Source organism: Amphiura filiformis, chromosome 5 (genome assembly GCF_039555335.1).
Source record: "Amphiura filiformis chromosome 5, Afil_fr2py, whole genome shotgun sequence".
NCBI lineage: Eukaryota > Metazoa > Echinodermata > Ophiuroidea > Amphilepidida > Amphiuridae > Amphiura > Amphiura filiformis.
The window spans coordinates 54206083-54221354 of record NC_092632.1 but is presented as its reverse complement, the minus strand read 5'-3'; the positions used below and the strand labels follow the sequence as shown (position 1 = coordinate 54221354).

Genomic DNA, 15272 nt, shown 5'->3' with positions numbered 1-15272 from the left:
TGGTAATAATATTGATCAAATTTGCCGGGATAAAAACTAGTTCGTGCAATGCAAAACATATCTAGAGATGGGCTCACATGTACAGATAGATAGATAGATAGATTTATTATTATCTTTTCACTCATTACATGATACAAGAAAAATACATAAGAATAATACATTATAAAGATATAAATAATAATACAAATATAATAATTATGGAAATGCATAATACAACGATGAGTGAAGGAATTACAGTAAAGGCCCAAAGGCCTGTAGCTCTGTAACCCCTTGATACAGGTATATGGCATTTATTTGACATGGCAGCAGGTTGGTAGACAACAAAAATGCCGAGTCCAACCAACCAGCTGTCATGTCCATCAATGACATATCCTATGTTAACATTTAAGGAAAAAACAAAGAAAAAACAAAAACAAAATGCACATATCAAAAACTAATTATTGAAGTAAATTAATGAAATTAATGAACAAAAATGTACAAGATAAGACGATACCGGAAGGGTATCGCCATCGGTTTGCAATGGGAAGTCAATGTTTGCTAATAATCGAGAGATCAATTGATTTGCCCAGCGCTCGGATTTTGTTCAAGACACAAGGAAGCTTAGTTGTTACTAACAGCGTTTCTGATTGGTCAATAGTAAGCTGAAGGTATTTCTCTGACCAATCGGGAAAATGAAGTCAGATTTCTAGCAACCAGATAATGTATAAAAGTGGATGTGATTGGCTGAATATGTAAGCTTACATAGGGGTAATGAATATTAATTCACAACAAACTAATTGATTGATAGCTGGGTTACGATGCTGAAAATAGCGATCGTGTTCAAGATTTTCGATTTTAATTTTCCACAATTTTTCAGGGTTTCAACCAGTACTTGTTAATGATTTTATAATCATGAAGGGGCAGGGCTGGCCGGCTAGGGCATCCACGGCAACTTCATTAAAGGGCACGGCAAGTGACTGCCGTCGGTAAAGGACATATTTTGAGGGCATTACGGCAATGGGGGTGGGCACCCACGGCAATATGCCGTCGGTGCCGTGGGTTAATTCGAGGGCTGGTAGAAACCATACACTCCATGTTGTGTCAACAAGACAGTTTCAGCCACTCAAACCAGCATACAGAAAGTGTTGACCAGTATATGTGATCAATTCTGTGTGACTGACCGGTTTTTTCCAAATGGATACCTTCTTCTTCTGTTTGGTATTTAGTTATGATCTTCCCATTCCTCTTGATTCTGAGTACATGATTGTGACTTTCTTCAACATACTAAGTCCAAGTTTTGAGACATTTCTCAAAATATCAAGTGCTATCTTAAAGAACCAATACTATGCTTGTTTGTACTCATTTTAAAGCATTTGACACATTGACTCCAAATATAGTCGTGAAAATTGATTAAAAATTCTGAAAATTTTGAATTAAAAAAATAAATTAAGAAAATAAAGTGGAACTTGTCGTCTGCAATAGTACTCGGCACTTGTGTGGAGAGAGTCAAAGATCCTGTGCTGAAACCATAGGTCAAACACAATTGATACTCATGTCAAGACTCATGATATCAACTAAAACCTCGAAGTGAATGTGTCTACCTGACATGAAACTCCTAATTCCACTCAAACAGATTTCAGCTGAAGATTATCACCTGCACATGGTCTGAAACCCCAAATGAACCCTCCAATTGTCCGAACCCTGAAATTTCAACCTCCATGTGGTCATGGCTGATGACGCAAAGCTTTCTCAGAGCAGTACAGGTGGAGATGTGGGTACAGACAGGAAAATGGCTCAGATTCTTGAAATAATGATTATAAATAGATGATTCAATGTTTACACACATGACAGATCCGGAATGAAGCACAATACAGCTATGATGTAATGTCTGGCTCAAATGAAGTCCAGGAGTTTGTATATTAATTAGTCCAGTCCACATGCTTGGCAAGGAAACACTGCCGACCAGGCATCATGTTTCCTGCACAGGCAACATTGCTATGCCTTTGAATATCTTCAGAATTGGGCACGCAAGTGAAGGCAAATGCCTAGAAATTGTTAGAATCAGGGAAATGTCTCCAAAGTTCAGACCTTCATTTTTCAGGAGCTCAATTGCACCAGAGCTCCTACAGCTCTCCTTCACAACATTTCAGGAGTATGATTTACTGAGCTCCTCACTACTTGAATCCCTTTGTTTTAATACAGATATTAAAAGATTGAGCTCCTTCTTGAGCACCTTAGTAAACTCAGGTGAGTAATTAAGTTAGCTCCTGCATGAAGGCTTGAAAGTTGTTGTTGCTGTTGCATTATCATCATAAAGCAACAAATAAACCTAAAACAAAAAATTCTCTTTAGCCAACATAATACGCTAATTGCCTAAGTCATTTTTACATGTTTCTCATTTACAATTTTGATTTTCTGAGTAATAAACCCATATTAATCAAATTTCCAGCCGCATTCTCTATTAACTTGTGGAATATATCTCTTTTGATGGTATTCATGATTCATCTGTTCTCCTTTACCAGTGCTAGATCATCTTTCAAAATGGATGATATGTACAGAAATTTCAATCAAGCAATCAGTATTGATGCCTTTTAACCATATAGCCTAATCACTGGTAATATCTTGCCACATAAAAGATTTGTGCATACGTACATGTATTTTGAGTTTTATGCACATAGTTTTGATCAATGGTCTTCATTTAACAGTCTTTTAAAATGAAAATTAATTTTCATTATGGAGAATATATATAGATGAGTTCCATTTTTCCTGTTGACATGGCATTTAAAAATCATGAATATATTCACTCACGTTCATAATATTATTTAATCATTCAATATCATATATTGAACAAAATAATTATTATCTATTAAATTAGGCTTCTACTTTAGGGTTTCATCACATTCATGATGTTCACTCGAAATAAGATTTGTAAATAATCAGTCGTCAAAATATTGAGAAAAATATGAAAGTCTAAATATGGTTTGTTGTGTTTGCATGGTCAAGAACTTATTCTGAGAGCAGGCCCCCTCTAAAAAAGGGGACTTTTTTGATGATTTTGACCCCCATATTAGCACAATTTTTTGACTCACTGAGAGGTACCCCCACTAAGGGAACAGTTCCTATTTATGTTTAAATTGGGCCCTATGAAAGGAAGGTTCAAGAATTACTTTTACACTTAAAAGTGCTGAATGTGCTCAAAAGCTTATGACAAATTTGACATTTTTGTACGTAGCTGCACAAAGTGACAGTAAAAAAAGCTATAATAAGCATCTCTACTTCATATTTTAAGCACAGATTTTTAATTGTTGCTGCACAGATTTTTAATCTCACTGCACAAACGTGCCAGGAGGCACATTAAAATAGCCCCTGTTGTAACCACTGAACTGAATCAAATACAATCCACACTGATATGTAAGAAACCCATTGTGCTAAATGTTCTTTTTTAATTCCGTAAGTGTGACTCCTGACTTTTGGAATTATAGCAAAATAAAAGCATCTGGTTATTTTCGTTGAGACACACTGTATATAGTCATGACAATTAATTAAATCACCACAGATGTTCTAATTCAAGTTTTGAGTTTTTTTTTTATTATGTTGGTCAATCCAATATATATTAGATTTGACTAACATAATTAAATAAACTCATCATTTTATCAATCCTACAAATGCATCTCTTTATGTTCGGTATCTAATAATTCATTTATTTGTCAATATGTCAACCCCTTGCTATACTTTGTTTGGCTTATAATTGGCAAAGACTTCGTGGATTGATATAGAATCATTATAATGGTGTGCATGCAGTTGGGAGCAGCACCTATGCTAGTTGTGCTTTGTGTATACTATATGTATATGTGTGACTAATACGCATGCGTAATTACTTATATGCATTTATGCAAGCATAAGTTGGGACTTTATTAATGTGAACATAGTAACAAAATACAAATATTTTTTGCCAATTATAAGTTGAACAAAGTATACCCTTGTCTTCTTTTGCAAAATCAACCCAGTAGAACAGCCTTTGCTTGCCAGTTGTGACACCAGTTGTGGCAAAGGAGGATAAGACAACTTTTAAGGGGCGAACTTGGTCAAAAATGGGCTAAACAATCAAAAAAGGCCTAAAAATCTTAAATATCAGAGCAGCCAGAATTCCAGTGGCACAATTTTTCACAGGGGACAGCTGCCTCCCTTTGTCCCCCTGGCTATGCCACTGTTGCTTATGTCTGCATATTCCAGGTGCATTATTGTGATCCATGAAGTTTAGGTCTTGCATCTGGTCTGTGAAATCTCTCCAAATTATGAACCCACCCATCATCTATGCAGACTATGTCACACTAATAACTAATAAGAAGACAAGAGAAACAAATTGTTCCTTAAAACAGTAATATCCCGGGGGGGCCACTCAAATATGAGAGTGTACGCATGAGTGACCAAATTTTTTTCGAACACCCCCTAAACAAGTTTTCCTCTGTGAGCAAAATGACCCCTAAGCAAGTTTTTAGCGCTTTCCCCAAAAATTTGACCCCTAAACAAGTTTTTGTCTAATTTTGACCACCTAAACAAGTTTTTGTCTATATTTGACCCACTTTACAAGTTTTAATGGATTTTGACAAATTGAACAATTTTTGTAGGCCTATTAACTTGCCATTCAACACTAAAAGTCTACCGGATATACCCCCCCTCCGGCGCGGTATACCATACCACTTTAAAATATAAATAATGACAATAGTCTCAGCTACCATGAGGTCTTTCAGATTCGTAGCTTGTTACATGAATCTGATTGGATTCTCGTAAAGTTTTGTGAGAATACAAAATACCAATACACAGCGTAATTTATCCAGAGGCAACGTTAAGCAGTATTCACATCGTAGTTGGTTCCGAATTCGGCACCTAAAGTTGATTATTGTGTCCGTTCCGGTATTGTGTGCCCTTTTCATACTTTCTACTACAAATATAATTTCCTAATGTAATCCAGAGAAGGGGAACTCACAAATCTACCAGCAGGAGTAGTAAATAATGTAAAGGTCCTTAAAATCTTTTTGATATCGGCCTACATTATATTTTCGTCCCGGAATTTTCGTTCGTCTCATCGTTTGTCCACTGAACTATATACCCATTACAATTTTACATGACGTCATAAATTATAATTAATATGCACGGTTTTTTTAATCTAAACGGTATTTTACATAGAAGTATGAGGCCATGGTTAAATCACATGTAATACGTCATGAAATATATTTGCATAACATAGTGACACTTTAGGTTTGGATACAAACGGGGAATTCCGGCACTGGAATAAGTTTTTTCGGAATCGGAATTTCAGCAGATTTGAAAAGCGGATTAAAATGGTACCCTAAATGCGTTACAAACGATTTTAAAACTACCCCTTTTCATGAAAATTACCGTTTTTTACCCCCTTAACGCGTCACGCGCGTAACGTGCCCAACCAAGAAAAAACACCCCTTTTCACGCGTTTTTTTTTGGTCACGCATGCTTACATCATTATATTTGAGTGCCCCGGAATAATATTCAGGAGATCAAGCAATGGGCACCTCATGGAATGTGCTATTTGGTGCTGCCAAGTGCAAGACAACCACAATCTGAAAATAAGAGCAGCCCTACAATGTAGTAGCCAACCAAACCTGCCCTTCTCTGAAAAACAACAGAAGTGACCGACAGTATTGACCAACATGGAATTACAGTTAGCAAAGACCTACTGTGGACTCCTGTGGTCATCAAAATGGCAAAAACAGTACAAGCCAACTTCACTTTAGCGCGAAAAACACTGTGTTTAGGGGCCAAAATAGGATAAAATTGGCCACCAAATCACAAAATACACCTTCATTAGGGGCAGAAAAGAGTCTGAAATTGAATTTTGTGGGCTAAAAAGTCCCGGAAAAAGTCCAGTAAAATGGAAACAAAAATGCTTGTCCCTCAACCCCCTAAATTTTAATGCTTCCATTACCAGGCTGTAGATAGTTGCTGTATAATATCATCTGCTGCCTTGCCATAAAAAATTCCATAATAGGCAACAAAAAAAACCCACCCTATTTTCTAACTTCCTTTCCTCGTAATTCTCAGTCAAAATCAATCCATAGTTGTCGCCTTATGGCCAGATATCTGTGGTCCAAATGTAACCTAACATATAACTGTATTATATTACATAATACTTTGTGCTGCTAGATGCTGCCATAAAGTCATCTCTCTGTTTCTATACATAGACATAAAATATTTAAAAAGTACATACGTTTTGAGAAGATCTATCAATTGAAAGAGTTGGAATGTCATAAACATATCGCGGCACAACGACAAAGAGCCAGCTGCAACTGCACTATCATATTATTAATCCTCTGCATGCTGGCCATGTAAGCTTCAACTTAAGTGAGTTTTGAGATATGTTCTAAAAATATAAGCTCGGAGCTATCTTAAGACCCACTGGACCAATACTAGGCTTGTTTGTACTCATTTTAATGCATTTTTCATGCTGATTCCGAATATGACCATGAAAATTAAAAATTCTGAAATTTTTGAATTTATAAAAAAAAATTGGAACTAATTGTCGTCTGCAGTCGACATCCGTGGGGAGAGTGTTAAACTGTATTCAAATAATGGTAATGAAATTAATGAAGAGCTGATCCTATAATAGAAACACCTGGAATATGGAATATTATGTTGTAGCTTCTAGTATGGTTACTCTAACAAGATGTTCACATGAATTAAATTTTGTGTGCATTTTGCATGCAACAAGGATACTGTAAAGATTCGCCTAATGACGCTATGGGCTCTCAATCGACATAAGTAGGATTTTAGGCACAACCTAAAAGTGCCCTCCCGTAAAATTCCCACCAGCAAAATAAGGAAACTGAACCTTAATTCTTGTTTTGATTTCCGAGGAAGGAGCTCTCTATTTGCACATGAAATTTACCCCAAGGCAAAGGAGCCCAAGTGCGCCATTAGGCGAATCTTTACGGTATGCCATATTTTCATGCTCAAAGTATTTTACTATCATTTTTATAAAGGCCAAGGAAATGTGTGAATTATATAAACATTTCATTTAACCGGTGTGAGGTTTACTTCGAAACTGCAAATGATATCCCTCAAACATATTTCACTTCACAGAATGCATAAGCTTAAAGAGATTCATGGCCAGCCACTGTGATATGAATGAGTTTGCACTTTTTCTTCTGTCCTGGGAGTTGCTTCCATAGTCATGATAGTCTAAAAATTCACAAATAAGCACTACTTTCTTTATTCATGATTTCTAGTTATGAAACCCTCAGGAATGGCTGAGCTTTGTTAAATCCTTTGCATGATTTTCATCCACACAATATAGTTCAAGCACCACAAAAGGGTCCTTTTCATTATGTTGGTCCCATCACAGATCCTGGAAAGGTCCCATTTAAGGTCACTGTTGACACCCATTGCACAAATGAGGACCCAACCATGATTGAAAACCCCAACATGTATAAAAATATTCCAGTCAACGATTTCAACAAACACTGCAGGAAAAATAGAAATAAATTAAAAACAATACAAACAAACATTACACCATCACTTATGTCAATTCCTACTCCTCCAGCTACAGCATGGTATCTCCATAGTAACACTCATGTAGCCAAGATGTTACACCATGGTGTTACCATAGTAACACTCATAGAGCCAGGTTAACCCAGTTTGTATGAGTGAGTTTGATGAGTTACTTCATGTGATTTTCAACTTGAGTGATCTGATGGTGACTTGATTCATCTCATTCTTTACAATTATCTAATTCTGAACACATAATGGAAATATATAATGGAAATTAATTGCAATTGTAGAGTGTGATGATTGAAATTGTGCAAAATGAGTTGTTTGTAACTGTAAAACAAACTGTCGTTGACATGCAACCAAATAACATGGAGAATCCCCCCTAAGTAGAGCAAGAAGGTACCAGAACTGCCTTATGGGAGGCTTGCCAATCTTCCCCCAACAACATCCATGTCCATAGTGCCGAAGAACTTCCCCCTGGTGCCAATTCAAACTGGGCTGAATGGAAATGCCTCAACAGACTGAGAGCTGGTACTGGCCGATGTAAAGTGACTCGTAAGAAGTGGGGATATCTAAACAACGAAGATGTGACCTGCTTATGTGTCAAAGAAACACAAACCATGGAGCACCTTTTGCGATGTCTGTTATTGGATAAGAATAAGAAGAAGGAGAGCAAAGAATATCCAAATGGCTGGGTTTTTTTCAGCAACTGCTGTGAATTCAGCAACTGTTATGAAGGAAAAAATGAGTCACTATTAAAACACTTATCTTGAAAGCTTTTTACAATTGACCTCTAAAATGCCCTTTTCTATAGACCATTACAAGCAGTGTGTAAAGTATGGCACACCCTCATACCATATAGCCTGAACAAATGACTGGGGGCCTGCCAATACTCAACCCTGTACGAATACCCATGAAATGTTTTCACCAAAGTCAGCAATTTACAAATTCAATGCCGGGCTCAAGTCTGCTGGGCTCAATGTTGACTTCAACATCAATCCTTAGCATTACCTACCTGTTAACCAGTTATTAATTTGCTAGTAATGTAAGTAGCCAAAAATAGTGTGGTTTAAAGCTAGTCTCTTCAACACACAGAACAATTCCGAGTTCAGGCCCATGAAAATTGAGGGCCCGTAGATTTCAAACCCAGAGCCCTAATGGCCCATGAAGATGCCAGCATATTTAACACACTGATTACAATCATCTTATTACAGAAATTGTTTCAAAGGCAATGTGCCTATATTGCATCTGTTTTATTATTATTTATTTCTGAACTGCTTATCCACAACGAAAGCATGTGTAGTACAATACAATTTTTTTTTAAATGTTCTGGCCTGTCTGAATAAAAATATAGATATAATAGAATGACAACTGTGCTGCATATGCATACAAACGCCATAACTGAGCAACAAAGAATGAGCCATGGGCCCATTTACTCACAGACTTTTATTTCCAAGTTTTTAACAACTGGCTGCTTTACAAATGCTACAGAGTATGATTCCAGATATATTTGTCACGTTATGTACAATTATCATTCAACATAATGAAATGGATTTAATTTGGGACTTTCGAAGTCTCAGTCCTTAAAATATCATAGCAGAAATAGAAATCATGTCCTGATACCGGGCTAGCATTCATTTCCTCCAATTTTATTCTAATTAAAACTTGACACATAACGTAAACTTTTAAGTCTGCTTGGCAAATTCACAGCCTGTTGATGGCCCAAATAATAATATGCTATTTCATTATTGCACTCGGCTAACAAATACAGATCATTTTTTATATTAAAAGAGGGAAATCCCCTGCCAAATTTTAAAAGTTATAATTGCACTTCATTAATGCAAAATCCAAATTTTTTCCTTGGGGTGTTTTCCATGTGGTGACAACAATTTCTTAAATATATGTAGCATATCATGAACCACTTCTTGGGCTCCAGACTGGAGCTTAATAGAGCAGGGTATTAGTAAACAATTTTGGATATATACCTGGTGACATGTATTCTTCCTGACCAGACATCGGTTTTCATCCAGACAATAAAATATATTACCGTCTCATGATTCATTCTACCTTTATTTACCTCCAAATGTCAAACTGGTTTGAGCACAAATGATGCTTTATGTCTGGCTCTGAGAATATAGGTTCCATTGGTCCAAATCAAATCCAGACATAATTAAGAGTTAACACCATTATTTACTTCAGCCCACTATGTCAAAGTCCAAAGTCTTAGTCATGCCAGTCAGTGCAGTAACCATAAAGGGAACATGGTGAAGGCATGATCGGGCACCTCTCAGAATAAAAAGCGATTTTCACTTGCACATACGTGTTGTCCACTTTTTAAGGTATACCATATGTAACTTAAGTTTTATATACCCTTAATGTTAGCTCAAACACAGTAAAGCCTCCTGTTCACCTGACATTTTTGTATTCATGTTGACTTTATTGGTATTCATTACTCAAGTAGACTATGATGACATACATTTTTATATTTTCAATATCCTGATTTCAATTTCCAGCCATTTTACCATTTGCATGCTCCTGCACATGCAACTGGTTGCACCAAATTTTGCATGCCCCTGGTAGACTCTTGCACATGCCACTGATCAAAGCACACACCCCTATCAGGTAATTCATGCAGAGCTATGCCTTAAAACAGAAATGGGATGGGGGTCCATAGACCATTCCTCTGACTGGCATGAATCAGCCATAGATGGGGTAAATAGCCTTGATATCAATAATCACACAATATGAAAACGAACAAATAAAAGTATGGCCTAGTCAAGTGAGGGTAATACTTCAAATTAAAAACAGGTTGCAAGGTGTGTAACTGCCCTATATTCCCTATGCTCCGGCCATGTTATGTTTGTGTCATATAAATAGAACTACATGCCACTAGGGAGGGTATATCGGGCTCATAGAGGAAGTGCATGTATTAAATACATGCGTCTCCCGGACATCACCCTACGATGCCAACTGATTGACTAACACAAGTAAATAGGATGTTCTGTTTCTTAACATCAAGATTTGTTTTGCCCACAAATATATAAAAAGAGAACTGGGAAAATAAAATTACCTCCATATCTCTTTGGGTGTGAGCCAAATGGTTATAGACGTGGCCAGTTGAAGGACCTTTTATATGCATCAGAAGTCACCTGCAATACACAATCAACATCAACACATATGATTATAAAAATAGTTCTTTAGCAATAAGTAATAGTTTTTTATGTAATGAATGAATACACAACAGAGAAAGAAACCCACTTCTTGTTAGTTTTTTTCATGACAAAGTTAGTAACCGCAAAGCTCTGCACAGTCACCTGCCCAATTCACCAATGATCTCACCTTCTAAAGAACTCCGACAAAGAACGATTGCTTTTTATCCATGCAAATGTGGTGATATGATATACCTTCCAAAGAATTCTGACAAAGAAAGATTGCTTTTTATCCATGCAAATGTGGTGATATGATATACCTTCCAAAGAATTCTGACAGAAAGATTGATTTTTATCCATGCAAATGTGGTGAACTGGAATAACTTGTCATCAACTGTAGAACCATCTTTATTTAAAGCAAAGTCATACAGAATAATCTACCATACATCTCACTCACATCTCATCAACAGTTGTAGAGTACAGTACCATACCAGGATCAGAAACAGACTTCACATTTTGACAGAAACTCTGCTTACACGTACACAGAGACTCAGTCGACTTCAGTCAAATTTGAACTCAACTTTGTTTGTGTGTAAACAGGGTTGCTGTGTTTTGAAGTCAACTTCTAATGGCGACCCGGAGCAACGTTTGTCAAATTCAAACTTGACTTTAAACTTGACTTTGGCAGTATAAACAAACAATTAGAAGTCAAGTTAACACCCCATCAACAAATAATTTCTGCTAATCCTTAGTCACAATCTGAACCAGGAATCTGAATTTGATGGTGCAATTGAAGTCAACTTCTCTGTGAAGACTCTACACATATTCACTCTACCATCATATACTTACCAAATGATAATCACACAAGATGTATTAAGACTGTGTGTTTCACTGATATAAAACCATATGTGACCTCACTTCAGCTACACTGCAGAATTATTCTCATCTGAAAATCAAAAAAAGAAATAGTAGGATGAATACGACAGTATAATATTATTGCGTTTTTATTGTTATGCAGTTCAAGGAATACTTCCCAAGACACCTTCAAAGAGGCATTATAATGGAGTGCTCATCTGTATAAGGGTGAAATAAGGCTCCGAATGTGACTGCGCTGGTGCTATAGACGAATCCAAATTCACACATTCCTACCCCTGAATGGCTGCCAAAGTTGGGTCCCCGTCGGCGTCATCTCACCTAAAATGTGAAGTGATGCGGCCTTGGAGGGTATTTTAAACTGCATTCTATCACCTGTGTTACACGTAGACAAAAGAATAACGACAGTGTATAACACAAAAGAATCTAATATCGAATTTTAAGCAGCTTTAACCCACCCAATTGGGCAGTCACTACACCAGTTTGGTGCATGCGGGGACCCGTCATGGCCGACCAAATTCTGACCATGACTTGGCTCGTTGGATTCGTCTATACCAATGAATTATTACTTCTCACAATGCCATAACAATTTACACAGAGTATAATATGTTTAAGACATTTTCATTATTACAAATCTGTCTTTCCTCTCTTTACAGGCAATATAGTGTTGGTATCTCAACATTGATAATGAAAACTTTACCTGGGTGGATCAGATCATGTCACACATACTTTTGGAAATGAGTCTTTCTGCAATTCTGAATATGAACATGATGGAGGTACATGCCATGGAAAACATCAATGTAACTCCATAATGCAAATAATGGCTAGGAAGGACTGCCTAATTTAGTATCAGATTGTAGAGCGAGATGAGATAGAAGCAGTGGCATAGTTAAAACACACAAGTACTTCTCAGTGACACCATAGGCCTTCAACATCAAGGGATATGGTGAAGGCATATCACTAGGATCCACAACATACTCATATATCAAGGCACAGTTCTTTAACCCCAACATTTGCACATTCATTTAAAAACCTTTGAAAATTTGGGTACAAAAACTTGAGGTCAAATTTTGCACTATGATTGTGTAATTGAGGCTATTGAACTATGCCATGGGATGAGGCCATTGTGGTCCATAGTATATGGCAGCACCCAATGGCCTCTTTCAGTCAAGCAAATTTGCTAAAAGCATTTAATGTTATGCAAGATCAGGAATATATCCAAACTTTTGTGGTTTCAGAAGCAAACCACAACACAGAGGATTTTGCCATGTTATCACTCATTGCATTGCTATCTATTTATTGCATAGCCACCTGGCAGGAAGATCAAATTCTATGCACACTGTAAAGTGTGCTGAGGCTTGTGGATCAACGTCTAGGTGTTGTGCCTGTGCGTAGCACACTATAAATCACAGTGCTTTTTTTATGTTTCTCTGTGTCTATTTATCTGAATCATCTCACCATCACCTTCCTTGACAGCAGTCTACTCCTTCATTCTTTTTTTTTCTCAGCAGTTTAAAAAATATCTTAAAGGCTAAAAAATATCTGTAAGGTGCATTTCTTGCAGGTGGCACAAAAACTAAAATGTGTTTTTGGTTTTTTTATCTTAATTTTTTTCTCCATTTTTAGAGTTAAGATTTATGGCATCATATGCCTCAAATCACAAATATTTAAAGTCAAATCAGTGTAGAGTAGGTATGATATGAATGTACTAAATTCTAAATTGATATTCACAGGATTTATTGATTTCATATTGCTTGTAAGAAACAAAACAAAAAGAGTATTTTGACAAATGAAATTAGAAAACATACTGTGTCTTGTCTCAAGTTCAGGAATACTGTCAGTGTGTTTATACAGTTGTACTGGTACTGGGGCACTGTATACATCTAAACTGCATCATACAACACGGCATTGCTTTCAACTTGAGATGAGACTCACTATAATATTTGTGGCCCTCATGACAATTGTAAGGTATTCAAATTTGTTGATGAGTGTCACAGATACTCTTAAGGACATATATATATATATATATATGGATCTCCCTCCTCTGAAAATGTTAACTAGAATTAAGGGTCCATGCCCTTATTTTCTAGTGGCATTTTTACAGGAGGGCACTTTAAGTTTGTGCCTAAAATTTTAGTTATGTAAGGGTGCCCATATGCACCATTCTTTATGGTATGCACAGGCTGGCGACAGCTCGTTATAAAAGTAATTCAAGTATGGAAGCCGCCATTACCCTGCCATATCGCGTAGGCCTGGAACACTACCGCGATTTCTACCGGCTATATCGCGTCCGTGCTCTGCGTTCAAGTCATGAAAAATCGCGGCTTGCTGCATCCACGGTTAGACTTTTTCAAGCCTGCTACAGTGCATTTTTTTTCAAATGTTGAACAGGTTTTTGAATACTTTTAATTATATTTTTAGCGCATCCATGAACTTAATTTATCAAATGCATTAAATCAACCAACAATCCCGCTATCCGGGCCAAGATTTACACAAGAAAAATACTGTTTCAATCACGAAAATTAACCTACATTTCGCGCATACACGTAAGACTTGGCGATAGTCTATTCAGATATTGTTGTCAAGCTCGAGGTGATTGACCCCTAATGATTGACAGTTGGGAACGCAGCGTGCGCGCGATGCTGAACGCGTAGTCAAGGTAGCCGGGTGCTAAAACCTCAAATGGCGACCTCCATGCGTGTACCGGGGGTGCTAAAGTGGAACCAAAACAACAGCGGGAATCGTGTGTTAAATCGACATAGAAAAGAACAGGAGGGATCAGCGAAATTTACTGTCAGCCCTCTGGTATGCAATACTGAAGAGTTAACATAGGCTATCTCACTCCTGCATTTTCTGTTTGCAGCAAATTATTCTTTCACATGAATTAAAAGTGCTAATATGAGTAGCAAATTGCTAGCATAACAAATCTAACACAATCTTCCTAGAAGTAACACTAAAAATAACTTCCTTTCCTGATACATATAGCCACACATTTCACCGTATTAACACTTCTATTAGGAAGCTTATCATGCTTATAGACGTCAATGACCGTATGTTTACTGGGGTTTATAATGACAAGTAAACTATGCTCAAACTTAAACTTGACTAATATCTTAATGCGGTCAATATCAAATTTGTTTAATTGAATTACAAATCATGGAAGCACCTGGACACATAATTAATTTTGACATGATACTTTTGCATTTATTGTCTTTGTGGTATAGCCATGATATAATCCTCATCAACACTAACAAAGCAAAGAAGCACAACATGCCCAAACCTTTCAGAAGAATTATGTGTCAGTGTTATCCACCAATTATCTTTGCCAAAAATGCAGCAAGGACACTTATTTAGTCTCCATGAGTAACAATCCTAAATGGCAGATTTCCCATTATAGTTGACAGTAGCTGCCAATGATTATGTAGCTATACATTCAGAACCAATCTACAAGGTAACCAACCAGCATTAACTGGCCTTGAAAAAAAAATGGTTTTCAGAAGCATGGCAAAATGCCATATATCCAGGGTATCACAATTTGACACCTACACTCCTTCCATGTGTGTGCCATTTAGCTCCCACAGTACTACTTTCTTACTGCATTTCTAATTGGTTAATTATGTGGTACAGTGTTCCTAATTGGTTAACCCCCCGGGGGGGGTACTCAAGTTTGGTTTTGGTAGGGACGTGCCGCTGAGATTTTGGAAGTGGACCCATAAATATACCAATTTTTCAAGAAATTTGGACCCA

General features: G+C 36.9%; 1 protein-coding gene across 1 annotated transcript in view; it reads right to left on the bottom strand.

Moving 5' to 3' along the window:
• Positions 1-11600, bottom strand: part of LOC140153372 (octopamine receptor beta-2R-like) — a 47752-nt gene extending 36152 nt beyond the window's left edge. The window contains exons 1-2 of the mRNA XM_072176107.1: positions 11502-11600; positions 10574-10652 (exon numbers count right to left, since the gene is read on the bottom strand). The gene's annotated coding sequence lies outside the window, so the exon portion shown is untranslated. The remainder of the gene's footprint in view (positions 1-10573; positions 10653-11501) is intronic.
• Between the last annotated feature and the right edge of the window lie 3672 nt (positions 11601-15272).